Source organism: Eubalaena glacialis, chromosome 19, assembly GCF_028564815.1.
Source record: "Eubalaena glacialis isolate mEubGla1 chromosome 19, mEubGla1.1.hap2.+ XY, whole genome shotgun sequence".
NCBI lineage: Eukaryota > Metazoa > Chordata > Mammalia > Artiodactyla > Balaenidae > Eubalaena > Eubalaena glacialis.
In genome coordinates this window covers 8,002,039-8,015,854 of record NC_083734.1, presented here as the reverse complement: position 1 = coordinate 8,015,854, position 13,816 = coordinate 8,002,039, and the positions used below count along the sequence as shown (strand labels likewise).

The 13,816-nt window shown below is 43.0% G+C and overlaps 1 long non-coding RNA gene across 1 annotated transcript in view; it reads left to right on the top strand.

Annotated features, from left to right (window-relative positions):
* Nucleotides 1-11,551: 11,551 nt before the first annotated feature.
* Nucleotides 11,552-13,816, top strand: part of LOC133080498 (uncharacterized) — a 28,732-nt gene continuing 26,467 nt past the window's right edge. Inside the window, exon 1 of the long non-coding RNA XR_009698513.1 lies at nt 11,552-11,576. This is a non-coding gene — a long non-coding RNA (uncharacterized LOC133080498). The remainder of the gene's footprint in view (nt 11,577-13,816) is intronic.

Below are 13,816 nucleotides of genomic sequence, written 5' to 3'. Positions count from 1 at the left end.
GTCTGCTTATGTATTGTACACGTATCTGTGCTTTATACATACAAAGGATAAGATTAGTCCACCTCCCGAGAACCAATTTTTGGTCCCTCACTGGCAAAATCACCCCTAAAAGAATAAGCCCATTTCCCACTGATTGGCAATAGGGTGGTCCTTGGCTCTGCTCCAGTGTATCTTGTGTAAAGCCCTTCAGTCTTTTCTGAGGGGTGTTTAGTAGAGCCCTTTAATCTGGTGCTGAGATGTTAAGGTGCAGATGAAGGGCACACCCAGGGAAGACTGTAGTCAGTCGTTGGACTGGTAATTTGTTGCTCCATGACAATTACTCTGAAATGAAACAACTCAAGACACACATTATCTTTTGGTTTCTTTGGGTTAGGAATCCGGTGAGGCTTAGCTGGGTCCCCCGGCTCAGGGTGTCCCACAGGCTTCAACCAAGATGTTGGCCAAGGCCAAAGTCGTCTCAGGCTCAGCTGGGCAAGGGTCTGCACCCAGGCTCATTAGTGAATGATCATTGGCAGGCTTCAGTTCTTTACAGCCTATTGGACTAAGGACCTCACTTCCTCGCTGGCTACTGTTTGGAAGCCCCCCCTCCGTTCCCTGCCATAAGGGCCTTTCCGTAGGGCAGCTTATAACATGGGAGACAGTGGGTGGGTGGAGGGGGGCGGGAGAGGAAGAGGGGGAGGGAGACAAAGGGAGAGAGGCGGAGAGGGCAAGCAGGAGAGAGAGTGTGTGTGAGCGAAACAGAAGTCACGGTCTTCTGTATCTCAGGAGCATCACGTTTGCGGTGCTCTTTTCCTTAGGAGTCACTGGGTGGGTCCCAGGAGGCAGAAACTTTGGGAGCCATTTCAGAAGCTGCCCACTGCAGTGGTCAGGCTGAAATCAGGGAACAAACAGGTCACAAAAGTCAGGCCGTGGGTGGTCTAGGTAGGGCGGAGGGTCAACATCCAGGCAAACAGTTCGGGACCTGTTATTAGGGCAAAGCCACGGGCCAGGACCAGAGGGGCGACCCGGAATCAGGCATCTGCAGGAGTCAGAATTCCAATCAAGGTGTTGGGTCAAGTTGGGAAGGATTCCCCTGGCCCCAAGCAGCCCAGGCAGCAGAGATGACCCAGGGCAGCAGGAAATGTGTAAAACTTGGTGATGGCTACCTCAGCCAGGAAGCTTCTTACACGCCATCTGCCTGATAAAGATGACCCCAGACCTTGGTGGGTCCAGGGAGCAGCGATGCTCTTTAGGAAGGAGAGGAACTGGGCAGCTAGAGGCAGGGCTCAGAGCAGACAGGGAAGCAGCACGGGAAAGGCTCTGGAACTAAGCTGGTGGGCCTTGCATCCTAGCCCAGCTGTTTGCTTGTTGTGGGACCTTGGGGGAGTAAATTTTTCTTTTTTATAAATTTATTTATTTTATTTTATTTATTTATTTTTGGCTGTGTTGGGTCTTCGTTGCTGCGCGCGGGCTTTCTCCAGTTGCGGCGAGCGGGGGCTACTCTTCGTTGCAGTGCGCGGGCTTCTCATTGCGGTGGCTTCTCTTGTGGCGGAGCACGGGCTCTAGGTGCACAGGCTTCAGTAGTTGTGGCACGCGGGCTCAGTAGTTGTGGCGCACGGGCTTCGTGGCTCCGTGGCATGTGGGATCTTCCCAGACCAGGGCTCGAACCCGTGTCCCCTGCATTGGCAGGAGGATTCTTAGCCACTGCTCCACCAGGGAAGTCCCTGGGGGAGTATATTGACTTCAACCTGAGTTTTCTTCTCTCTAAGATAATACCTAACTCACAATGAGGCTGAGAAGATGAAATGAGATACTAAAAACCCTTAGTACAGTATCTGCTGCAGAGCAAACACTCAATACATGTTCATTATTGTTATTATCATTATTATGTAAAAGTAGTACGCTTAGAAAGGAAAATGAGTTCATTCCTTAAAATCAAAACAACAATAACAAAAAGAGCTGAATCTTTTATGGTTGAGAAGATGCCACTTGAAGGTCTAACACAGGTTCGTATTTACAAATGTGGCAGGCATGGTGAGAACTGCAGCTGTTCCGTGGCTATTCCATGTCAGGCATTGAGCGAGGTGCCTTATAAATTATCTTCGTGCCATCCTTTCAACTCACATAAATGATGGGTTATTATTCCCATTTCACAGATGAAGCAACAGAGATCCAGAAAGATCCAGTATGTTGCTGAAGGCCATGCAGTTAACAAGAGTCAGCTATAATTTACATTATAATTTACATACCATAAAATCACCCATTTTAAGTGTACAATCCAATGATTTTTAGTATGTTTACAGAGTTGAGTAATCATCACCACAATCTTCAGTTTAGAACATTTTTATCAACTCCCAAAGAAATCACATACCATTAACTGTCACTCCTCTTTCCTCTTCTTCCCAGCTCCTGGAAACCTGTAATCTTCATTCTGTCTCCATAGATTTGCCTATTCTAGACATTTTATATAAATGGAATCATACAGTATGTGGTCTTTCATGATTGGCTTCTTTCACTTAACATGATGTTTTCTAGATTCATCCGTTTGTAGCATGTATCTGTACTTCATTTTTTTTTATTGTTGAATAATATTCCATTGTATGTATACATCACATTTTGTTTATCCATTCATCTGTTGATGGGCACTTGGGTTATTTTCACCATTTGGCTATTGTGAATAATGCTGCTTTGAATATTGGTATAAAAATATCTAAGTTTCTGCTTTCAATTCTTTTGGATATATACCTAGGAGTAGAATTGCTGGATCATATGGTAATTCTATGTTTAACTTCTTGAGGGACTGCCAGACTGTTTTCCACAGCAGCTGCACCATTTTACTTTCCCACCAGCGATGCACAAGTGTTCCAATTTTTCCACATCCTTGCCAGCACTTGTTATTTTTGATTCTAGCCATCCTAGTGGGTGTGAAGTGGTATCTTATTGTGGTTTTGATTTGCATTTCCCTGATGGCTAATGATGCGGAGCATCTTTTCGTGTGCTTATTAGTCATTTGTATATCTTCTTTGGGGAAAATGTCTATTCACATTCTTTGCACATTTTAAAATTGTGTTTTTAAAAATATTTTTAATTGAATTGTAATAGTCCTTTATATATTCTGAGTACAAGTCCCTTATCAGGAAAAGAATTTGCAAATATTTCCCCTCATTCTGTGGGTTGCCTTTTCACTTTCTTGAGGGTGTTGTTTGAAGCACAAAAGTTTTTAATTTTGATGAAGTCCAATTTATTTTTTCTTCTATTGCTTATGCTTTTTGTGTGATATCTAGGAAATCATTGCCTGAGCCAACTTCATAAAGATTTACTTTATGTTTTCTCCTAAGAGTTTTATAGTTTTAGCCTTAAATTTAGGTGTATGATCTATTTTGGGTTAATTTTTAGATATGATGTTACGTAGGGGGGCCCAATTAATTCTTTTGCATGTGGATATTAGTCTTTGTTGGTATATATTGAGAGTTTTCCACAATAAAAAATTAATTTAAAAAAAGGCAATGACAAACAAATCATATACCAGGTAGGAACTGTGTTTAGCTGCTAATAACAACTACTTAAAATAAGAGTGGCTTCAGCAAGACATGTTTGGGTTTTTTTACTTATTTATTTTCGGTAAAAGAAGTTCAGAAGTAGGTACAGCTGATATGGCAGTTCTATAATCATTACTGAACCAAGATCCTGATAGCTGTTTGTTTCAACATTTCTACATGTGGCCTCCATCCTCAAGATTACCTCATGGTCACAGGGTAGTTGCTGGAACACCAGCCAACACCTCTGCATTCTGAGCAGGAAGAAAATAAAAGGCAAAAAAGGCTCTTTAAATAACTACACCTGAAACCAATTTAAAAACTTGGGTTTCCATCTCACTGGTGACTCCTGTGGTGGGGAGGCTGGGCCCCTTAACCTACTCATCAATATAAGGATTTTGAAAGTAAGTCAAGTGCGTATGCACAGATATCAAGTAGCCGAAGCAACAGGCCATGGTGGAGAGTGGCAGTTGCCTACCCAATATCTGTTCTTCAGCATCCTTAGTGGCAAGTAGGACTGAGGGATCGTGAGCTCGGTATTGCCAGAGCTTCCAAGTTTTACAGGCTTGGATTCTCCATTTTATGAGCCCTCCAGATTTTTCAGTGTTGGCAATTAACCAAAACAAATATTTAACTTTGCCTGGGCCAAACACAATACATCTGCGGCCCATATCCCATCTCTGTGCTGCTCGTTGGCAACCCCTGCTTTCAGGTGAACGTCAGAGCCCCTTAAACACCTGAAGGGCATGGGAGCCATATTACACTTCCTCTGTGTGGCTCTGAGCCAGTGTGTGGAAGTCACGAGCAAGGAGGTTTTGGCTCCACTGTAGGGAAGAGCTCCATCCGCGGAGCTGTCAAAAACAGAAGGAGCTGCCTGGGGAGGTATGACGTTCCCTGTAGCTGGAGGTGTTTGAGCAGATGCTGGAGAACTGCTTGGCAATGACTTCTAAGGTCTCCCCAACCCCAGGAATCTCTGAAGATTACCATGATGACTACTGCTGCTGCGATGACTTGCTGAAAGGAGATGAAAAGAACGCAAGGGGCTCTGCATCTGGATTGTTAGGGAGCTGGCAGCCCCCCAGCTGCTGTGTCCCCACCCTCTCAATGACAAGGCATATGCCCTCACCATTGAGATTAACTCTAGTCAGTTTCGCCGGTAGAGACAGCAAAGGTTGACTTCCTAGTATTCACAAGCGTGATTTGATTCTTCTCCACTCATCGTATAGTATACAACAGATATGTGGCTTTTCTTATGGAGGATGATTCAGGCTATTCAATTCAATTCATTTATTTATTCAAACTTTCAGGGCTGGTTTCATGGGCATGTGACCTGTGCAGGTGCACAGGGACCTGCATTCAGGAGGACCCCATGTTTGGCTTGATGCTTTTTTCCTTCAAATTATTAATCCTTTTGGAACAAGAAACCCCACATTTTCATTTTGTAATGGGCCCTGCAAATTAAGTATCCTGTCCTCCATACTTTTACTCAAAATGTATTCACTGTCTAGCAAGTGCCAGGCATCGAGGATACAGAGCCACACCCAATGTGTTCATACTCCAGTTGGGGGCAGAGAGATGGGAAAAGCTGCGAGGTAAGAAACTACTGAGATAGCTGCTATGGAGCACACTGTTTGCAAGAGGGACATCTCACCTAGACAGAGAAGTCAAGAGGTGGAGAAGGTTCTTCAGAGGAATCAAGGTCTGAACTTCAATTGTTTGTTGAAATTCATTACTCTATTCTAAGAGAACTACAGGCAGGCACATGGCTGCTTAACTAAGGACTACATTTCCCAGCATCCCCGGCAGTTAGTTGTGGTCACATGACTGTGTTATCACCAATAGCATGAGTGGAAATGATGTGGACCACTTCTGGGTCTGGACTGCAAAATATCTCAGGGTTCCTTCTCCAGCTTCTCTTCCTCCTTTACCACATGGAATCCACATGTGGTGGTGACCCAGCTTCCATCACGCAGATGACCTGAGGGCCTGGGGGTTGGCAGAGTGGAGGCTGGAAGGAACCTGGGTTTCTGAATGACCGCAAGGAGCAGAGCTTCCCACTCACCTGGACTGCTCGTCTCAGAACTGCTACCTGAACAAAAAGAAACTCATATTCACTAAGCTGCTGCATTCCGGGATCGTTGTTAGCCTACTCTACCAAACACAGTAAGTACATAGGAGCTAGCCATGTGGAAAAAGGGAGACAGACTCCAAAGCACCCAGTCAAGAGAGAACATGGCACTTCAAGATCCTGAAGTGGTGGCTGTGAAAGGGCCGCTGTAATAAAACACCTTAGACTGCGTGGCTTAAACAACAGACACTTACTTCTCACAATTCTGGAGGCAGGGAAGTCTACAATCAGAGCCTGTAGATTCAGTTCCTGGTGAGAACTCTCTTCCTGGCTTACAGAAGGCCGCCTTCTCGTTGTGTTTTCACTTGGTGGGGAGACGAAGCTCTGGTCTCTCCTCTTCTCATAAGGACACGAATTTCATTAGTAATTTCATCACTAATTTCATAATTTCCACCCTCATGACCTCATCTAACCCTAACCACTTCCTAAAGGCCCCACCTCATTGGGAGTTAGAGCTTCAACATATGAATGGGGGCAGGGGCACAAACATTCAGTCCATCACAGGTGGGAGGAAGGAAGACTGGGCCACATCTTGGACCTTGTGTGCCAGGCAAGGACCTTGGATGTCATCCTCTGGGCTGTGGGGAACCAATCGGGGAGTGACATGATCAGGTTAGCTTTTTGTTCTGTCAGCTTGAGCTGGAACCTGCAAATTTTTTAATTTATGAAGTATTTCAGAAGACCAGCCAATAGTATTGGGCTGGCCAAAAGGTTCGTTCAGTTTGCTCCATTAAGATGGCTCTAGTAGTACTTCGGTGTCTTTAACTTCATTCAAAACAATTTTGTTAGATTGTATGTGACAGCTGTCATATCAGTGTACATTTAAAAAAAGACATCAAAATTGGTGAATTTTTGTGTAGCCATTTAATATTGAAGATGGAAGAAAAAAAGCAAAGTTTTCAGCATATTATGCTTTATTATTTCAAGAAAGGTAAAAAACGCAACTGAAATGCAAAAAAAGATTTGTGCAGTGTATGGGGAGGGTGCTGTGACTGATCAAACGTGTCAAAAGTGGTTTGCAGGGACTTCCCTGGTGGCACACTTGTTAAGAATCCGTCTGTCGATGCAGGGGACACGGGTTTGAGCCCTGGTCCAGGAAGATCCCACATGCCGGGGAGCAACTAAGCCCGTGCACCACAACTACTGAGCCTGCGCTCTAGAGCCCGCGCACCGCAACTACTGAAGCCCGCGTGCCTAGAGCCCGTGCTCCGCAACAAGAGAAGCCACCGCAGTGAGAAGCTCACGCACCACAACAAAGAGTAGCCCCCGCTCGCCGCAACTAGAGAAAGCCCGCGCACAGCAACGAAGACCCAACGCAGCCAAAAGTAAATAAATAAAATAAATTATTAAAAAAAAAAGTGGTTTGCAAAATTTCGTGCTGGAGATTTCTCACTGGACAATATTCCATGGTCGGGTAGACCAGTGGAAGTTGATAGCGATCAAATCGAGACATTAATTGAGAACAATCAATATTATACCACTCGGGAGATAGCCAACATACTCAGAATATCCAAATCAAGCGCTGAAAATCATTTGCACCAGCTTGGTTATGTTAATCGCTTTGATGTTATGGTTCCGCATAAGTTAAGCGAAAAAAACCTTCTTGACCATATTCCACATGCGATTCTCTACTTAAACATAATGAAAATGTTCTGTTTTTAAAACAAATTGTGACAGGCAATGAAAAGTGGATACTGTACAGTAAAGTGGGATGGAAGAGATTGTGGGGCAAGCAAAATGAACCACCACGAACCACACCAAAGGCCAGTCTTCATCCAAAGAAGGTGATATTGTGTATATGGTGGGATTGGAAGGGAGTCCTCTATTATGAGCTCCTTCCGGAAAACCAAATGATGTATTCCAACAAGTACTGCTCCCAATTAGACCAAATGAAAGCAGCACTCGATGAAAAAAGTCCGGAATTAGATGACCAGGCGAAAACTGTTACAGCTTAGCCAGGAAGTTCTGATTCATCTGCCATATTCACCAGACATTGCACCTTCGGATTTCCATTTATTTCGGTCTTTACAAAATTCTCTTAATGGAAAAAATTTCAAATTCCCTGGAAGACTGTAAAAGGCACCTGGAAAAGTTCTTTGCTCAAAAGATTAAAAGTTTTGGGAAGATGGAATTACAGAGTTGCCTGAAAAATGGCAGGAGGTCGTGGAACAAAATGGTGAATATGTTGTTCAATAAAGTTCTTGGTGAAAATGAAAAATTTGTCTTTTATTTTTACTTAAAAACCAAAGGCACTTTTTGGCCAACCCAATGCAATGAGCACTCACATACCCAACCACCTAGCTTGAAAAATATATTACAGATAAAGTCCCCGGTATTCCCTTCCTAATCCCATCTTCAGCTTTTTTTTTTTTTTAAAGGGCACTTGGAAAGGGCAAGAGTGGAAACAGGACATGCATCATCGAACATCTAGTGTGTCCTCAGCACCATGCCAGGTACTATCCTTCTATACGTATAGAAGCAGCCACAGCTGGGTGGGAAAAAAAAAACAACAACAGAAAACGAAAAACTTGTGCATTCCCAGAACAAGGTGACTCCCTTCTGAGACCAGATGTGGCATGCTTGGTGGAACAAGATACAGGATTTTATCTGGAGCACAGATAGAAGATGTGATGGGATATTTGCTCAGCATCTCCAGCCCTGGCCTACTTCTTGTGATTCATGTGCAGATAAATGGTGCAATAAAAAGAAATCTGGAATACGTCTCTGGAAGTTTTAAAGTTCTGAGAAGGACTTGGAAGGTTTTGAGTATACAGGCGGTATTCCATTTTTTCATCCAGCTGATGGCTGTGACTTTGGAAGAAAAAGGAGAGGATACTGGGAGTGAACAGCTGGTGATGTTGATGGTGTTGACGAGGGTTTCATTTCCTGGGCAAGAGCCCAAGATACTGGAATAGGAGGCTCCTGGCAAAGGACAGAGAGTGTCACAAAGACAGGGAAGAATGTGTTTGGCAGGAAATTTCCAAATGGTATCAAAGGGCATTTAAAAAGATCGTCATGGGATGCGGAGTGGACAGCTGCTGTTTTTGTCTGCTCAGCAGCCGTTTGCAATCTTCTCTTAACAGCTTCTTTATCTTTGAAGGGAAACCATCCATCCTCAACTCACAGACCGTGTGGCTAAGGAGGGTTGATCCCAACCTTTGGCTCCAGAAAAAGTCAATCACAATCTCAAAGGCTGTTTCAGAACTTGGCTACGTGACCGGATCTGGATCAATGAGAGTTGTCGCCAGGACTTTGCTCAAATGATTGGTAATGAGGTATGCCTTCTTTCTCGCTTAGAGTGGCTGAGATGGTACATTATAAGCCTGGAGCTGCTGAATGCTACCTTGTCTTAATGAATCTGAGAAGGAAGTCAGCATAGCGGAAAGCCGAGCCTATTGATGGAGAGAAATTCCTGAAAACAGTAGAGCTCCTGGATTTAACCATGTTTGCGGCTAGCCCTACCCCTTGGACTTTTCAGTTATGTGAACCAGTATTCTCTCCCCCAGCCCCCCAGCCCTGCCTCCCGGTTTAGTGTAGTTTCTGTGGACTTGCTACCACTGATAGGAGAAAATGGAAAATAACATTTGTGACATAGACAGAAACACAGTAATAGAGACAGTACTATTATTCTTGAGCAAAAATAAAGACAACTGGGCCAGAACTTTATTTATAGTCCAGTATGTCTATCTCCTGATGCAAAGAGTACAGGGAATGAATAAGGCAAGATTTTCACGGTACCCAAAGAAGAAAAATATAATTTCACAAACGTCACTGTTGCTTGGAGGGGATTCCTAACTAGAAAGTAACAATGGAAGGATATATATTGCTCAAAAAAGGCAAATCTAATAGAAAGGGAAAATTATGTAGCGTCATCAGCAAAGAAGGTCTGTCCGTTGGGGAGGAGAGCTTTTGGGTCAGGAATGAGGAGAACCACAGAACAAGGCCCCACTCCACCTCCCCCCTACCCAGACCAGAGGAAAATTCCAGAACGTGCTTTCCTAACACATATCACAAAGGCCACAAAACAGGGTTTTCATGGGGAGTTCCACTTTTTCAGACATAAACTGGAATTCTCCTTTTGCTAAAGTTTAGACCATCTGATAAATTATTAGCTTTATTGCTAATATTTGATATAATTATTTGCTAACAGTTTCTCAGAACACAGGAGTAGTAATAGAAGATGTTCTTTTATTTAAAAAAAAATTTCCCCCTTGAATATAAAAGGAAGACGTTCCTTTTATGCAAAATTGGATAATATGGTGGTCCAACAGCAACCACTTATAAATCTATTTCCAGATGTTAAGTGATGGGACTTGTGTGCCAGATGCTGGCTAAGTATTTCATAAATAGGCTCATTTAATCTCTGCAACAATTTTAAGAGGTCCATGCTTGTACGATCTTCATTTTGTAGATGTGGAGACTGAGGTTTAGCAAAACTAAAAAACTCCCCTAAGCCAAGTGGGTATCATAGGATCTGAACTCAGCCGTCTGGATCCTAGCCACTACACTATGCTGTGTATTTCTTCCATGGATATAAATTCCCCGTTTGATTGTATATTTATCATTTTATAGCTTGCTTTTCTTCCTTCCACTGGATATTATAATATGAGCACTTCCCCATTTTGTTAAAAACTCTTAAAGTTTTCAAAAAAAAAAAGTAACGAGGCTAATCCAAGGGATGCCCGTGAACCCATCACCCAGCTCCAACAATTAACAAATCAAAAGCAAAAAAAAAAAACAAAACCTCAATTATCAACCCACCTTGTTTCCTCCATCCACTCCCCACTCCATTATCTAAAGCAAATTGCAGATGTCACATCATTTTATCTGTAAACATTTCAGTATGAAATTTTAGTAATTCTTTAATAGTATCAGATATTCAGTCTGCGCTCAAAATTTCCTGGTGTAAACGTTATTGTAAATGCTATTCTAAATTTGGTTCTGAGGATACATCAGGAAGAATTGGTGGCTGGTGTGGAAGTGTCAGAAACCTCGCACCAACATGATCCTGTCATTTCGGGGTTTGCAGTAGCAAATAAAGTTGCCCCCGAAATTTAGGAAACCAGATTTCCAAAAGTTCAGTAGAAAGAATTGTGTACAACTTCATCTTGAACTGCATTGTCAATGCAGGAGCACTAACCACACGTGGCTATTTACATTTACGTTAATTAGAATGAAATAAAATTTGAAAGTCCATCCCTCAGTTGCACTGGCCACCTTTCAAGGGCTTGATAGGCACGTGTGGTTAGTGGCTGTCCGTCATCACAGAAAATTCTATTGGGCAGCTGGTCTAAGAAGGAATAGTATTTATCAATATAAGGGCAGGAGAGTCTAAACAATTTAAAAATATCTTCATTGATAATGGTGGAAGGTGTTGAAAGTATGCCACGCATCTGCATGGGGCACTTGACCAGCTTAACGCTCAAGAGGAAGCAGTGCACACGCCTCAGGTCTCATTGTTCATTTATTGAACTGCTCTGATTGAACTGCTCCCACTTAGCCATGCACCAGTGAGGTTGGCTTTATTTTTATAACTTACTTCCTTTTCTCTCAAAAAACCCTATTCACCCTCACCAGTGGAAAAACTGAAGTTAGCCCAATCTTATAAATATCAGTTCTGCCCAGCCACTTCCAGTTTAAAATAGTTTCATTTCGAGGAAACATTCTATCACATTCAGATGTTGCTATTTTGTATCACATTTTGGTTGAGACCCCCTGTCCTGGGCTTGGGAAGCCTAAGACAGCTTTGTTTATTAATGCTCCCTTCCCTTCCTCCTCGCAGCCCCTGGAGCCGGCTCCAAGCGTGTCCCCGTGGGAGGTGGAGAAGGAGGACCTCTCCTTTCCGTGCCAGGCCATGCTTCTCTGCCTGGCCAGGCCCTCAGTGTCCGCTGCTGGCTGTGCGCTTGGCTGGATCCACCTACATGGGGTCCCAGGTAGGATTTGGCTGTGATGCTTGGTACAGGCTGTGGCCCGGCAGTGTGTCTCTGTCCAGGGTCTTCATCCCCCTTTGTCCCCCCACCCTTTTCCTTACTTCTCCTTGGTGCTAAGAGCTACTAACTCAGTTTACAAGGGTACGTTAGTTACCCGTTGCTGCAGATCAAATGACCCCAAAACGTAGCAGCTGAAAACAACAAACTATTACTCTCTCACATAGTTTCTGAGGGTCTGGAATCCAGGTGTGGCCTAACTAGGTGGTTCTGAATCAAGGGGTCTTGTGTGGTTTCAGTCAGGATCTCAGCTGGAGCTGCATCGCCTGAAGGCTTGACTGGGGCTGGGGGAGCCACTTCCAAGATGGCGCACCCACATGGCCATTGGCAAGAGGTTCAGTTCCTTCCCACATGGGCCTCTCCACGGAGCTGCTCACGACAAGGAAGCTGGCTTTCCCCAGACCAGCTGATCCAAAAGAGAGAGAATGACCAAGATGGAAGTGTCTTTTATATCCTAATCTCAGAAGTGACATACCATCTCTCCTGTCATATCCTGTTGGTCTCATAGACCAACCCCTATACAATGTGGACGGGGAGCTACCTAAGGGTGAGAAAACCAGAAGGTAGGGATGCTGGGGGTGGAGGGAGGCTGGCTACCATGTTGAGGTTCATCCAGTGTGAGAATTTAGCTGGAAATCAAGCTCTCTTTTAACTTGTTCTTTTATTTTATTTATTTATTTTTTAAAAATATTTATTTATTTGGCTGCGCCAGGTCTTAGTTGCAGCACACGGGATCTTCGTTGCTGCGTGTGGAATCCTCATTGCCACGTGTGGGATCTTTAGTTGCGGCATGCAGGATCTAGTGGGATCTAGTTCCCTGACCGGGGCTCGAACCTGGGCCCCCTGCATTGGGAGTGCGGAGTCCTACCCACTGGACCACCAGGGAAGTCCCTAACTTGTTCTTTTAGAATTAGACAAGTTGTTTTCACTGTGCATGAGCTTTTCCAGGAAAGACCCAGGACGGGTCCTTGCTGCAATTACCGTGGATACACCTACTTATAAAATCTGTTTTTATTAGATAAGTAACATGTATTCATTGTTGAAAAGGAAAAATGAAACAGACAAGTGAAAAAGCAGATAAAAGTCATCTTTTAGTCCACCCTTCAAAAGTAAACTCTGACATAGTTTTACAGAATTTTCTTCTGTATGAATGTTACTTTTACAGAATCTTTTCTGTCCATTCATGCTTTTAACAACTATTTTTTGAACATCAATTATGTGTCAGTAATTCTACTTCCAAGGATTTATTTAAGGAAACATTCAAGGCCGTGAGCAAAGAGTTAGATAGAACCAATTTAATCCAACACATTTACCCAATAATCTTAATGCTGTTTTACATTTGTTTGTATTTCAGACTTTTTCTTTTTCCTCATGGTTTCTGGTTCTGGGAGTTCTTATCCTCATCTAAGTTTACATAAATTCATTTTTAAGTGGTGGGATTTTAAAAAATCTTTCTACTTTCTTTGTATTATAATAAAAAAAGGTATAATTATGGTCATTTGGTGTCCTCCATAGATACACTTTTCTGTCATCATTTTTTGTTTCTTTGTTCTTTTTCTCTGAATTTTGAAAACTTTTTTCAAGATGGTCCCTACACATGAATATTCCCCTCTTTAAATTTTAAAATTCTTTAAAAAATGTTTAACCAAATAATTAAAGCAGACAAAATAATATTCACAACATACATATAAGATATAAACTACCATCAGCTTAAGAAATCAAACAATACCAGTATCTTAGATGCTCTTTCCTCCTCTCTGGTAAGCGCTATCCTGAAGTTTGTGGTTATCATTCCCTTGCATTTCTTTATAGTTGTACAACAAACATGCGTATCTTTATACAGTACATTGTCTAGTTAATGCATTTTTTCTGATGCAAGTGCAATCAAGTTGTATATGCTCTGCTGTGAATTGCTTCCCCTCCCTTCCTAGCATAATGTTTGTGAGACTCATCCACACTGATGGATATGGCTGCAATTAATGTTTACTGTGCTGTAGTGTTTCATTGTGTGAATGCACCCCATTGTGTCAATTCTGCCCATGGACATTGGGAAATTTCTGGATTCTTGCAATTACAAACAATGCTGCGGTGAACATTCTAGTAGATGTCATCTGTTGCACACACACACAAGGATTTCTCTAGAGTAGTCATTCCCAAACTTGGCTGCACGTTGGAATCACGTGGGA